The 15,201-nt window shown below is 53.6% G+C and overlaps 1 protein-coding gene across 1 annotated transcript in view; it reads right to left on the reverse strand.

Annotated features, from left to right (window-relative positions):
- The window catches only part of BRD7 (bromodomain containing 7), a 718,458-nt gene that overhangs the window by 22,541 nt on the left and 680,716 nt on the right, over positions 1-15,201 (reverse strand). The gene's annotated exons all lie outside the window — the stretch shown is intronic.

Below are 15,201 nucleotides of genomic sequence, written 5' to 3' on the forward strand. Positions count from 1 at the left end.
CGGAGCCTGCACATGGGAATGAGGTAGATGCAAGAAGACATCATTCCGAGGAGGGACTTGATGGACCTCACCTTGGCCGCGTCGGAAACCAACATCCGCTGTACCTTGCCCAGGATGGACCTGGTCCTTTCCTCCGACCGGGAGGCCAGAAGGGACACTGTGTCGAGCTTCGCTCCCAGAAACAGTGCGTTTTGCGTGGGTACCAGGTGGGACTTGGCGTAGTTCACGGAGAATCCCAGGTCCGTGAGAAGTTGGACGGTCCTTGCCGTGTGCTCCACGGCGAGCTCCCTCGTCTTGGCTCGGATGAGCCAGTCGTCCAGGTAGGGGTAGACGTGGATCCCCTCGCGGCGCAGCTGCGCCGCCACCGGTGCAAGGCACTTGGTGAATACCCTGGGTGCCGACCGTAGTCCGAAGGGGAGGGCTTTGAACTGGTAGCGACGCCCTTGGACCACAAACCTGAGGAATTTTCGGTGCCCCTTTAGGATGGGAATATGGAAGTAGGCATCCTCCAAATCCAACGACGACAGGAAGTCTCCTTCCTCCAGCTGCCCCAGGACGTGCTGGAGGGTACCATCCGAAACTTCTGCGCCTTGATGAACTTGTTCAGACGTCGCAGGTCTAGGATGGGGCGCCATCCTCCCGTCTTCTTCTTCACGAGGAAGTATCTCAAGTAAACTCCGGAGCCCCGAAGCCTCTTTGGGACGAGTTCGATGGCGCCCTTCCTGAGCATCGCCTTTACCTCCAGGAGAAGCTGAGGGACGTGAAGCTCTTTCCTGGCCACGGGGGGGGACGCGCGGGCACCTTCTTTGAAACTCGAGCGCGTGGCCCCGGGCTAAGGCGTCCAGCACCCAACGTTCGGTGGAGATGGACTCCCACACGCTGACGAAGCTCGCCAGGCGGCCTCCCACCGGGGTGCTTCGGTGGGGGCCCGACCCCACGGCCGGTTCAATCCTGTTTCGACGAGGCTTTGCCGCCTTGACCTCCTTGGTGACGACGGCGGGGTCCGCCAGACTTGCCTCGTCCTCTGTAGGCCTCCTGAGACGACGAGCGGGCCGCTTGACGGTAGGTGGAGAAACCGCTGCCGGAACCTTTGGAGGCGCCCTTGCCTCCGCTGCTCCGAAAGGGCGTCCGTCGTTGCTGCAGAACCCCAAGGGCCCGGGCCGTCTCAGTGTCCGCTTTAATGGCCTGAAGGGAATCGTCCACTGTTTTCCCAAACAGGTTGTTCCCATCGAACGGCATGTCCAGGACTCTGGTCTGTACGTCTTGACGGAAGTCCGTAGCCTTGAGCCATCCACGCCGCCTAAGGCACACGCCGTTGCCCAACTGGCGAAACCCAGTGTCGGCGATGTCCGTCGCAATAGTGATGGCGTGGTCCGACGCCACCTCACCTTCCTGCAGGATCTCCAGGGCATCCGCCCTCTTGTCGTCCGGTAGGAAGTCCAGCAGGGGAGCCAGTTTGTACCATAGCTCCCTGTCGTAGCGGGCCACGATAGCCAAGGCGTTGGCCGCTTTAATCGTCGTCGCTGCAGACGAGATGACCCTGCGTCCCATAGAGTCCAATTTCTTTCCCTCGCCGTCCGGTGGGGAAGTCGATGTGGAGGCCGCACCCCCCCCGCTTTCTTCCTGGCCGCCGCGGAGACGACGGAGTCCGGGGTAGGCTGCGCCCGGAGGCACAGGGGGGCCGCGTCCGGGACCCGGTACTTCTTCTCGTACCGGTCTCTTCTAGCTGGCGTCGTGGAAGGGTTCTTGAGGAGGGCGAGGCCCTCCTCCCAAATGTCGTCCAGTAGAGGCACCGCGAGGACCGTCTTCCTCTTGGCCTCGCGCCGTTGATAAAGGAATCCTTCCTTTTTCTTCTCCTCAGGGCAGAGTTGGAAAAGCTCGGATGCCCTGGCGATCATGGAGTGGAACGATCCAATCTCGTCGGGCGGAGAAGCCCTGGTGGGAGGGGACGACGGTAGATCCTCGTCGTATACCTCGTCGTCCGTACCCGTCGCTGCCGTGTCAGTCCCCGTATCATCCCCTCGGGTGGACGGGGAGGAGGGCTGGATGGAGCGCGACGGCTGAAAAGGAGGTGGAGGGTGAATCCTTCTTTTCTTGGGCGGGGGAACACCAGAAGGTCCCGGTTCAGGATCCCCCGACGGGAGAGGTTCCTCCGTCGGCAACGGTAGTCTCGTCCTTATCTCTGAGCATAAGGACTGTATAGCCAACAAAATGGCCGCCGAGTTGTCTTGCGGCGCTGGCAGAGGGGAATCCGACGGGCGATCAGGGGCCCCGTCGGCACCCTCGACGATGTCGTCGTCACCTGCGTCGGGATCCATCCCGACAGGCCGGTCTTCTTCCACGCCAAGGCCGTGGCTTAAGACCTCGATCAGCTCTTCCTCCGAGGTTGAGGCCGAATCTACGACGACGCCCTGCCCCCCCTTCTTCTTCCCCGCCGGGGATTTCACGGGGGTCCTATCGATGGGCACAAAAGAGGACTCCCTCCGAGGTGGCAGGGAGACTCTGAGCCCTGAGGTCGCCACCACTGGTGTAGCCTCCACAGGCTGAGCCAGGGCCGCTGCGACAGTATCGATAGAGGGCTTGGCCGGATGGATTAAGGCCTTCACCACCTTAGGTGCGCTCACCGCCTTATCCTTGAGGGGGGGGGGACACTGCCTCGCTCCCCCTCCGATGGGGCCTTCGAGCTCGACCGGGGCCTCTCCAGGAGCTTCGCCGGGTGCTCGCCCTTCCTCTTACCCGACCCAGAGCGTTGGCTCGTGGCTGATGGTGCCGGGGAGGGTGCGCCCTGCCTGGCGCCCGTAGAGTCCGATCGTTCGGCGCTCCCGGTGCCAGCGGACTCGCGGTGCTTGGCCTTGTGTTGGACCCCCGTCGCCGGGGCGTCCTCAAAGGTCTTAGAAGACCGCTCGGATTTCTCCCTCTTCTTCTCGCCTGACGGGCTCTTCCCTTCCAGCCAGTTGGCGAGACGTTGATGGCGGTCCTTCATGGTCCGCTCCGACATATTGCCGCAAAACGCACAGTCCTTCTCCACGTGCGTCTTGTCCTCATGTAAGCAGTAGAGACAAAAGGAGTGTTCGTCCTCCTTAAAGACGTTCTGCAGCTGGCATCCAGGGCAGATCCTGAACAGCTTTCCGGGCGTCGAGCTTCCCTTCTCCGGGGCCATGTCCGGGCCTGAGAAGCTTCTGGAGTCTTCCAAAAGCGTAGCTCGATGAAATCTTCACCCTTGAGGGGCGCAGACGAATCCGACACGGGTCCCCGTTGATCGGATGGAGAGTCGGTGGAGCTTGAGGCTCTTTTGACCGAAAAAACAAAGTTTTTGAGAAAAAACGTGAAAAAATAGCACTAACGCTCGAGAGCAATAGCACGAGGATCCCAACACATGAACGTGCGGTAAAAATCTGAAGATGGCTGCCAGAGGCGGTGCTTAGGTAGAGGGCAGTCATTGGCTGTGGTCAGTATGACGCAGAGACCAGTGATTGGTTATTACTACGAAAGACAGATCAGAAACGAAACTGATACTGGTTTTTTCTTTACCGAGGATTCCCAGCCTGACGACGGGGAATATTCATGAGCATGTGAATCCATGCCAGACCCCATGCTGGAGAAATTGATAAGACGCAAAAGACACCCATCGAAAAGGAGCATATTGGGCTGAGGGCCCAGGACCAAGACGGTGCCATTCAGATAGCCATTAATGATGGTCTTGGAGGAGTGGAAGGAGGCCAAGAGGACTTCCCACCATGTGCCACCATTATTGTGAGGAAGAGATAGGAGAGAGAGCCGAGACCATATGAGGGGTCCATGGGTCTGGAGAGGGAACAACAGAGGATGTTGGGGAGGATCCCCAGGTATGCCAGAGGGACACTTGAAGTCCGCAGACTTGGAGGGCCCAACTCCCTCCCCCCAGGATACACAGAGAACTCGGTTAATGGCAAGTTCTGCGGTTTAATACAGGCAAAACAAACCGGGATCAGCACAGGAACAGAGAATATCCATGCACATCTCGCTTTTCGTCAGCTTGCAGCTCGGTTTTACTTCCAAATGACGTCCGCACAACATCACAACTTGGGCCCTTTTCCAGAAAACCTATCGGGCCAAGGGATTGGGTATTCAGTATCCTACCACCTATAGTGGACATTATAGATGTTATTCTACTGACCCTCGCATGTTAGATGGCTGGCCTGTCCCATCCCCAAGTCACTAACTATAACATTGTTGCAGTGTTGTGGACTTACCATTGGTCCTTGCCCATTGCTATTGACTAGAGCTAGAGCTGACGTCCCCAGACCTGGGATCCGCAAAGGTTCTCAGCTCACTGTGTACCTCTTCATGGTAATAAGGAGGATTATGTGCCTGTATTGTAACTTGTGTGTACCACCTTAGCTTATGAGAGTACACTCCTGATCAGCGCAACACGTGTTCCATATTGTTGCATATTTGTTGCGGTCCGTGTCTGACTGCCTGGGACCAGCTCTACTTTTCCACTGCCGATCGCTGTCCATTGTCTGCTTCGGCCACGTCACGTGTTCAGAGACCACGAATTTGAGCTGTGCAGCTCTGAATTATGAGGATTAGTATTTTCTGCAGCTAGTCCCTGTGTTGTCTGGGGATTGGGATGTAATCAGTTTCTCTTGACCTTGGCTGCGGTCCTGTCTCACGTGTCTTGCTCTCTGTTCGGCCTGAATCAGCTCACCTCATCTTTTGCTCAGAGGCCTGAGGCCTGCTGCCATTTTCCTAAACCTTATAATTCGGTTTCTACAGAGTCCATGCTATGCTATATTCCCACAGGTTAGTCACACTTGGCTCTGCCAGGTCCCATAGGTGCTCCTGCAGTGCCATAGGGCTAGGTCATATTTAAGCATCTGCAAGCTTTGCTCAGGATCGCTTGCGGTTTCTATGTTGCTGCGTTTGGCTAATTGCAAAAATAATAAAAGCAATGACCGTATGTATCTGTCCTCTAACTATATAACGGTACGCTCGTGTTTTTCATGTATTCGAGTGCGTGTTTATGTCCCGTAGTGCGGATGGCACATGTGCTTCATGTCTAACGCTGCTATGTTGTGGTGTCTCTAACAATGTCAGCAACATGGCTTTTTTTTGGTGCTGTCCATACAGGTGTTTTTGATCATAGCCTGTGGCTCTTCATCCACGCATTGGTAGATCTGTATGTCCCTTGATCGGTATGGCTGGCTGAGGGGATACCTCTCAACATACTTGTCCATCATGGGTCCATTGAAAATTCGTCTGAAATAGAATAGGTGATTTCAGTGTTTTCTGGCCTTCTTCCTTGTCATGAATTTGGTAGGATGGGAAGGGGGTGGTAGGCTTCCCCCTCCCTATTCAAGGATGTCGATTAGGGTCTGTCTGGAGGAAGCGCTGATGTGGGTATCAGCGATAAGGAGGCCAGGGTTGGAGACTAGGATATCCCCCTTAAACTTTTTCCTACCAGATTTGGTGAGAGGGATAGGAGTAGCAGTTTGAGAAGATGGGAGCGATTGAGAGCACCATAGAGGGTGCAAGGAGGCAAGAAGGGAGCGTGAGGGAGGAAAGGATAGCCCAGGAGGCAAAAAGGGGAGGGTTCACACAGGAGGCAACTACAGGGGAACGCAGTAGAAGTGTGGACGGAAGACAGGGGGGCCCTACTGTAAAAAACACCCAGATTTGACGTTCCTAGAAAGAGTGAAAAAGGCCTAGTTTCAACACAAACAGCAATGTAGAAACACTCACATTCGACTTTCCTAGTAATAGAGAAAAAGGCCTAGTTTCATGCAACAGCAATGTAAAAAGGAAAAGCAAACTTTCCTAGAGATAGGACCAAGCAATACAGTTCACTGAAAGGCTATGGGTGGTGCAATAGGAGCAACAGAGTAATTCGAGGGATGGGTCAGTTTAGTGGGGTGCAGCGATTGCTGCACCCCCTGACCCATCGTACTAACATTAGCAGTCGCAGCAGGTTGATGGCTGCAGGCTTTATGCTTCCCCGGCTGTTAGGGAGAATTCTCTCTTTAGGCTGAATTTCCTAACCTAGTGAGTCCCCCAGCAGCTTTGCTGGATTGCTGGAGTTTGTTTTTTTTCTCCTGCCAAGAGTGAGAATCTTTTTCTCCCATTCTTGGACATGATTTATGGTGTTCCTTTGACTGTTAACGTGTTTTATGGGCTATGGGGTCCTTTACTACATAGGGTCTTATGTGTTTTTACTGTGTGTGTTACACAGCACCCTCCGTGCAGTAACACAGGGGTGTCATAGTGACACCCCACCATAGACTCCATACCCTGGGACTGACTACTGTCTCCCAGGGCATTTAAAGTCAACATTGGCTTTACTAGTCCCAAATTATTAACAGAAACCAGTACAAACCATCATATTGTGGACGTACTGGTCGGGGCAATTCGATTGCCCCGGGGTCTGTTAGTCGAGGGGGCATTTCTCCGTCCCCCCTGATCGAGTTTTGGCTGGTGGCAGTGGATACTACTTTTTATATTCGACCGCGAATATTTCCCTATGGGATTTTCCCATTGTTCGAGGCTACCAACTTTATTTAATTCTCATAGCCTCGAACACAGCGCCGGTTTATTTATTTAATATTAATTTGCCGATTGGTATTTTTCACCAGGACTCGATTCTAAAATGGCGTTTGTGTTCTCTTCTGTGACTCCAACACAAGTCAAGCCCTTTGTTCCACTTTTTGGCAGGCTTCTCCACAGAAGCCTCCAAAAGTGGTGCCACTCCGTCTGGGCACCACAGGGGGTGTGGGAAGGGGTTTAGGCACCCTGGACTGAGTTACCTTGGTAACTCAAGTCGCACTCTTGTGTGATTGGCCCAAGTGATGAGCCGGCCGGCTCACCACTTAACATGTTTGATTGACAGCTAGGCTGAGTGAATGGGGGTATGCTGCATAAAAGCAGGGCTTTTGGGACTGGAACTTCAGAAGTCGCCACAGGACCTGAGAATCCGACGAGGGAGAAGCTGAGCCGACCTACCACGACGACACCACTGGTGGAGCCCTGCGGAACCGACTCACCACTTCCCGACGGCAGAGAAGATCTCCCGGCTGGAGAGGCTTCTTCCCCTGACTGGTGGGCACAACCAGTTTACCTTCTTTCTTCGCACCCCAGACCGGTTTGTGGTCGAACTGCCCGTGCCAAGCACCCCAGCGGCCGGATAGCCACTTACCACTGAACCGCGAATCAACGGACCGCTACTTGTACCTGAGAAACTCCGCGGCTGGTTTCTTCCCTGGCAGTGCAACGGACTCCTGTCTTCCTCCCCCACGAGATCCTCTCTTCCCCCGGACGAAGCACCGACTTGCATCCGCTGCCAGGAACAATTGCCCCCGCTGGAGTGTTCTCACCACTTTAAGGTACCGTGTCCGCCAGGCCTCCCTTTCTAAAGATTGCTACAAGGTAATAACCCCTTAACCTTCTGGACTGGGCTGGCCGCCTTGACCCTCTAACTGGTCCCTTTCTTTGATCCAACTCCTTTTTGAACCGTTACAAGACTTTTGTGCACTGCAACCGTGTGACCTTGGACACATTTCGTTTGGATCCTCTTAAGCGGATCCGGCCTACTGACTCTGAATTCATGGTGTTACTTTGCCTTCCTCTCTTGTTGTGTTCGTGAAAAAGTGTTGGGATCTGTTTCAATTTATTCTCTGTTTTTTCTCTCCCTTTTTTTAAAACGAATTATTAGAGTGCCATCTACGTTAAGTGCTCACCGCTGTCTGAAAATAAGTGGGGCTTTACTTAAGACTTGTCTAATATTCTTTTAAGGGAGTGTATATCTTTTAGTGACCGTGTTTTTGAATTGCTTACTATTAGTGCCTGTGTGTTTTTCTAGAGGTGGTTTTAAATAAATAATGATCTCTCTTTTACACCAAGCCCTGGTCAGTGTTTACTCTTGACCTATTGGGAATACTCTGTATACTGCCTAACTCTTCTTGAGGGAAGTCTGACTGCTCAGCCACAGCTACCAAGTGAATCTGTGTGGTACAGACTGCTACCAAGTGTGTTTACTGCCAAACACCTGTAGTCTTAAATCTTTTGCAGTGGTCCCAGAGGGAACTGCACAGGTTTCTGCCTAACACCGGCTGACACCAAATGGAGCGGCTACTGCTGAAGCTGTCCTTAGCCTTGGGATCCGTAGCCACATGGGGCTGCAACGGGCAGTGGGGCTGCACGAAGGGGTACATGAAAACAGGAGCAGCACGCCCAATCAGGGTCTGGGGAGGGGTTGGAGGCGGGAGGGAACGGAGGGGAGGAGGAAGTGATCGGGGGGCAGCGACGGCCACGAAGCAGCAAGCAATTAGCCCAACAAGGAATCCAAATTGAAAAACGTGGCGGGAGCACAAACGGCGGAGAAATAAACTCACTGCAGCTCCAGAAGTTACAAGTGCGCCGCGCTGCAACAAGACTACACCCTCAGAGGTGGTGACCAACAGGGCAGCACGCCCAATCAGATTTCTGGGGAGGGGTGTGAAAAAGGAGGGGAAAAGGAAGAGGAAGGGATCGGGGGCAGCAATGGCTGCAAAGCAATGAGCCAAACAAGGAGTCCAAATTGAAAAACGTGGCGAGAGCACAAAGAGTGCCGAAATAAACTCACTGCAGCTCCAGAAGTTGACTGGAAGAGTAAGGGATTGAGGTACCTACATACAAAGGATAGAGATAGTATGATAGGAATGCCCTTTTTACTTTGGCATTGAAAGACTTGCAATACTCCAGAACCACCACCAGATGGCAGCATATACAAACCATGTGATTCAACAGATTCACAAGTCTCAGAAAAATATATGAGAAATGATACCTAGCCAGTAATAGTATTTCTGTTGCTTGTATCCATTTAGGATCACATGCAGTGCATATTCTGCCATCTAATGGTTGGTCTGGAGTATTCCAATCTTATTTTCAAAACTAAAAGTAGGCATCGACAGTGCGTTCCAGTTGCATTATTCCTACCCTACTTGTGGACGTACCCACAAAGCTCCTCAATTCCTATGCCCGTAGATTGATTGTTTTCCATGTACCTGGGAGCAGTGAGGCAAATGAGAAGATGGACATAGTGTGAAGTCTGCTGCTGTTTTATGTGCCCAAGTCTGGCGAGGTTGGAAGGGCGACTGATTCAACATTCATACAATCAGCAGAAAGACTATTACTGGCTAAATAGCATTCGTTTTCTGGGGCTTGTGAACCTGTGCATAATTAGCATACTGTGCATAGATTAGCAAGCAGTGTTATTTTGAAGGGGAGTGTGTTTAAGAGAAGGTAGCAAACAGATAGCTTACTACTACTAGTCCAACCTGCGTATTTTTTCAGTTATGTATATAGGAATGTTTCTTAAACACACTCCTAAACATCCATGTGACTGCCATATGTGGAACGATGGCTAAGAAAGCCAGAGTGGCCCCATTTCTAAATGCTCCGCTTGCATTTGGTACTGTAGGCAAGTGTTTGTGAGCTTGTAAGCAACACTCTTGTATACAGAATAAAATCCATCTGGCAATGGTTGGATTGCCTTGGAAAAGCTCCAAAGAATTTACTTGTTTTGAGTGAATCTTTTTTTCGGTCTAGATAATGTACTAGAGCCTTTCTGGCATATACTTTGTCTAGAGATCTTTCTGCCTGATTTGTGGAAGAAATCTTGTAGTTCGATGCACTGATGGACATGGAATTTGTGATAAATTAAGATGAGAGTCTCAGATGTGTCCGGAAGACCATTTTGTCCTCGTCTATTGTGACACATGGTTTGACAAATGACAGCGGCTGTAGCTCACTCACCCTTCTGATGGAAGTGATAGCGACCAGAAAGGCTACTTTCTATGCCAGACGGTATAGAATAGTTTTATGTAATGGTTCGAAAGGTGGAAGCATTAATCTGTGCAACACCACAATGGGATCATGCTTAAGGGGCGGGTTGGCCATCGGTGGGTGTACTCTTCTTACACCTTTCATGAATGCTTTAACAACTGGCATTTTCCACCCAGAAAATGTTGCGTTGTGAAGTAGTGTAAGCTTCTATATATCAATGCAGCATTTAGGAGGTGAAACCCTTACAGCCCCCTGGCTCCTTGCACTTGCCCAGAGCCGCGTTGGCCTGGCTGCACTTACTCATAGCCATGCTGCCCTGATCACACTTCCACCTTTCCTCTCACTTGCACCCCCCCTTCCCCTTTCACCTGCACTTCACGTCGTCACACTTGCACGATCCAAAAGACACAAGGCCTAGTAGGATTGTTTGTCTTGTCCTCCCTATGTCTTCCCTCCCTTGTCTTGTGGCACCTAGAAACACTTGTGTACAGGTGCATTAAAAGGAACCAGTTACTTACCTGTAACTGTTGTTCTCCAGCATGGGTCTGGCATGGATTCACATGCTCATAAATATTTCCCGTCGTCAGGCTGGGAATCCTCGGTAATGAAAAAATCAGTTTTGTTTCTGAACTGTCTTTCTACTAATAACTAATCACTGATCTCTGGGTCATACTGCCCCCAGCCAATGACTGCCCTCTACATAAGCCCCTCCTCTGGCAGCCATCTCGAGATTTGGTAGCACGTAAAGTGGTAGTAGGACCAAGAGAAGAGCCGCAGAGGGGCAGGCGGGAGGGTTTGAATGTGAATCCATGCCAGACCCATGCTGGAGAACAACAGTCACAGGTAAGTAACTTGTTCTTTCTCCAGCATGGGGTCTGGCATGGATTCACATGCTCATGAATACAAGAATACATAGCAGTACACACATGCACAACCACGGGAGGTGGCAAGGCTTAACATTAAGCATTTCAACAACTCAACATTAAGCATCTCTTACCTCCTCACCAGGATCACCTTCAAGCGAACAGGTTGTGCAGCACTGCTTGGCCGACTCTGGACTGCTCCCTGGAATCACAGTCGACGCAGTAGAATTTCATGAAGGTGTGCGTCGACCTCCACGTAGCATCCCTGCAGATGTCCAGCAGGGGCACACCAGACAGGAACGCTGTAGTAGCATCGATTGCTCTGATCGAATGGGCTCTCGGACGGCTGGGCAACGATCGGTTTGCCAACCGGTGACAGTGCATGATGCAGCCGGAGAGCCATCTGGAAATGGAAGCCTTGGAGAGGGCCTTCCCTTGGTTCACAGGGCCAAAGTTCACAAACAGCTGTGATGTCCTCTGAAAACTCTTTGTGCGGTCCACGTAGAACTTCAGCACTCTAGCCACATCCAGCGAGTGCAAAGTCCTCTCATCCATTGACAAAGGCGACGGGAAGAAAACAGGCAACACCAAGGGCTCGTTGAGATGGAAGTCCGACGGCAACTTGGGCATGAAGGAGGTGGCTGTCCTCAGCACTACCCTCGTCTCGTGGAATGTCAAGTACGACGGCTTACAGGAGAGGGCCTGGTTCTCTCCCACTCGTCGTGCAGAGGTGATGGCCACAAGAAACGCTGTCTTCCACAATAGGAATGTCAGCGGCGCCGAATGCAAAGGCTCGAATGGCGGGCCCATGAGCCTGGTCAGCACCCCGTTGAACTCCCACACCGGAGCCGGAGGAATGAGCGGAACAGTCCTTTCATGAATTCTTTCACCAGGCGGTGAGACCACAGCAACGACTGCCCCGGAGTTCTGGTGTAGCGGGAGATAGCCGCCCGATGAATTTTGATGGAGGCATGCGCCAGCTCCGCCTTGGCCAGCGATAGCAAGTACGGCAGCACTTGAGGGGCCGTAATCTGTAGAGGGTTGATCTTCTGTGCACGGCACTAGACAGAGAACCTCTTCCATTTATGTCCATAGCACAAGAGTCGAGGAAGCACTGGCCTTGGCAAGTACCTCCTTGCATTCCGCCGGGATATCGTAGCCTCCAAACTCTAGCGCACCTGGGTCATGATGCAGGATTGCGCCTCCTTCCCTGGCAAGAAGATCCACGTCCGTCGGCAGATTAACTGGAGCGGACGCTGACATGTCCAGAAGGTCCAGGAATCATATCTGTCTCGGCCACACCGGTGCAACGAGGATCATCCTGCACCAGGACCGTCTGATGAGTCACAGAAGCAACGGCAATGGTGGGAACGCATAGAGGAACAGGCCGTCCCAGGGGAAGGAGAATGCACCCCCCAGGCTCCCCGGCTGGGAAAACCTGCTGGCGAACCTCCGGCACTTGGTGTTGGTCGCCGTCGCGAACAGATCGATCTCGGATTTGCCCCATCGTCGGAATAGGAGATCTACTTGATCTTGCCGAAGCTCCCACTCCTGGCAAGAGCACATCTCCCTGCTGAGTGAGTCGGTGATAGTGTTCTTCACCCCTGCCAGGTGGAAAAGTACCAGGAACATCCCCTGGGCGATAGCCACAGATCCTGTGCTTCCTTGGAGAGAGCCGGGGATCTGGTGCCCCCCTGCTTCCGTATGTCGAAAATCGTGGTGTTGTTGTCGGTGAAGACCCGTACCACTTTGCCCTTGAGGGATGGAAGGAAGGACCTGAGGGCCCAGAACAATGCCCGGAGCTCCAGGACGTTGATGTGCAGCAACCTCTCCTCCGGGAGCCACAGGCCTCTTGCGTGGAGATCTCCGGTGTGCGTGTCCCATCCCTCCAGGGAGGTGTCTGTCATCACCATCTCCTGATGCGTTGGGGTTTGGAAGTCCATGCCCGCCGCAAGATCTGCGCGGGTGCCCCTCCACCGGAACGGAAAGTCTCGTTGAGGGTGATATTGTCTTCGAAGCTTCCCACCACTTGTATCCAACGGGCGTTAAGGAACTCCTGCAGCAGCGGCCGCATCCGCAACCTGCACAGTCGCACAAGGTAGATGCATGACGACATCATGCTGAGCAGGGACTTGATGGACCTCACCCTGGCAACTTCCATGGTCAACAGCCGTTGTACCTTGCCCAGGATGGCTTTTATCCTCTCCTCCCCAACTATGTTGAGCCTGGCTCCCAGGAATAGGGCATCCTGCAATGGCACCTAGCAGGACTTTGCATAGTTTATCGAGAACCCCAGTTCTGTGAGCAGGCAGACGGTCCTCACTGTGTGGTCGACGGCGAGTTCCCTTGACTTCGCTTGGATGAGCCAATCGTCCAGATAGGGGTAGACGTGGATCCCCTGCAGGCGGAGCCACTGGTGCCAGGCACTTGGTGAAGACCCTTGGTGCTGACTTCAAACCGAAGGGCAGTGCCTTGAACTGATATTGCCGTCCTTGGATCACAAAGCGAAGAAACCTTCGATGTCCTTTGTGCATGGGGATGTTGAAGTATGCATCCTCCAGGTCCAGTGACAACAGGAAGTCCCCTTTTTCCAGCTCTCACAGCAAATGCTGACGGGCGACCATCGTGAATATTTGGGATTTTATGTATTTGTTGAGGTGGCGGAGGTCTAAGATGGGCCGCCAGCCGCCGGTCTTTTCGGACAAGGAAGTACCACGAGTATACTCCTGAGCCTCTTCGGGACGAGCTCTATCACGCCCTTTTCCAGCATCGTCCGTACCTCCAGAAGTTGCTGTAGAATGTGGTTTTCTTTCCTGGCCACCGGTGGAAAGTGGGGACACTTCCTTTGGAACTCCAGAGTGTGTCCGTGGGCCAGGGCATCCAGCACCCAACGGTCGGTGAAGATTGATTTCCACACGCCAACAAAGTTTGCCAGCCGGTCTCCCACTGGGATGCTTGGGTGGGGGCCTGACGTCACGGCCGGTTCAGTCCTGCTTCGCTGAGGCCTTGCCACCTTGGGCCCCTTGGTGACGACGACGATGTCAACCGGCCTTTCTGCTGCCTCTTTAGGCTTCCTGCAACGAATAACGGGCTGCCTGACGGTACGACCAAGAGCTGCCGCCGAATCCTTTGGAGGCACCTTGAGACTTGCCTCCGGAGGTCCAAAAGGACGGCCATAGCTGATGGAGCGTGCCCAAGGCACGGGCCGTCTCGGTGTTTGCCTTAATGGCCTGCAGCGACTCGTCCACTGCCTTGCTGAACAGGTTGTTCCCGTCGAAGGGCATGTCCAGTACCCTGGTCTGTACGTCCTGGCGGAAGTCGTTGGCCCTGAGCCAACCACGCCGGCGAAAGCAAACGCCATTGCCCATCTGTCCAAACCCGGTGTCTGTGATGTCGTGGCTACCCATGATGGCTTGGTCCGAAGCCACCTCGCCCTCTTGCAGGATTTCAACGACTTGCGCCCTCTTATCATCTGGAAGGAAGTCCAGGAGGGGGGCGATTTTAAACCACAGCTCCCTATTGTAGCGGGCCACGATAGCGAGAGCGTTGCCCGCCTTAATGGTCGTCGCTGCGGACGAGATGACACGACGTTCCAGGGCGTCCACCTTCTTCCCCTCGCTGTCCGGCGGGGAAGTGGAAGTCTATGCCGTCGTCCCTGACGATTTCTTTGTGGCCGCTGCAGAGACCACTGAGTCCGGGGACAGCTGCGCCCTGAGGCACATAGGAGCAGAGTCTGGGACCCAGTACTACTTCTCGTACCGGTCTCTCTTTGCAGGGGCCGTGGATGGGTTCTTCAGAAGGGACAGTTCTTCATCCCAGATGTCATCCAACAGTGGGACTGAGAGCACGGTCTTCCGCTTGGCCTCTTGTCTTTTATAAAGGAATCCCTCTTTCTTCTGCTCTTTGGGGCATAGGTGGAAAAGCTCTGAGGCCTTGGCGATCGTGGCGTGAAACGAGCCAATTTCGGGAGGGGAAGCCCGGAGAGGGGGCGATGGGAGATATATTCTGTCGTCGCCACCGTCGTCCGTCCCCGTCGTTGCCGTCTCATCCCTTGGCGGAGGGGATGGAGGTGAAGGATGGAAGGATGGGGGTGGATGGACTTGCCTCCGCTTGGCTGGAGGACTCCGACGGTCCAGGCGCTGCTGGATCATCCGCCGGAGGCAAGGGCATCCTTGTCCTCATCCCTGTGCACAGGGTGTGCAGTGCTAGCAAGATGTCCTCCGACCTTTCCGTTGGCGGTGGCATCGGTTGCGACGGGAGCATCAGCAGAGGCATGTGTTCTCCGGTTCCTCGTCGACCTGGCGTTCTTCGTCGGCTCCACTGTCGCTCTCCACGTCCGCCTCGTCGGGATCCTTCCCGTAGGCCTCGACCTCAACGAACCTCCTGTCAAGGACTGACTTAAGGCCAGACAGCTCGTCCTCGGAGGAGATATCCGAGTCCGCTACGACTACCGCGCCCTCCCTCCTCCTCCGCCTGGGGCTTCACAGGGGTCTTTTCGAGGGGCTGAAAAGATGATTCCCTCCAGGATGGCAGGGAAACT

Source organism: Ambystoma mexicanum, chromosome 1p (genome assembly GCF_040938575.1).
Source record: "Ambystoma mexicanum isolate Mex_15411 chromosome 1p, UKY_AmexF1_1, whole genome shotgun sequence".
Classification (NCBI taxonomy): Eukaryota; Metazoa; Chordata; class Amphibia; order Caudata; family Ambystomatidae; genus Ambystoma; species Ambystoma mexicanum.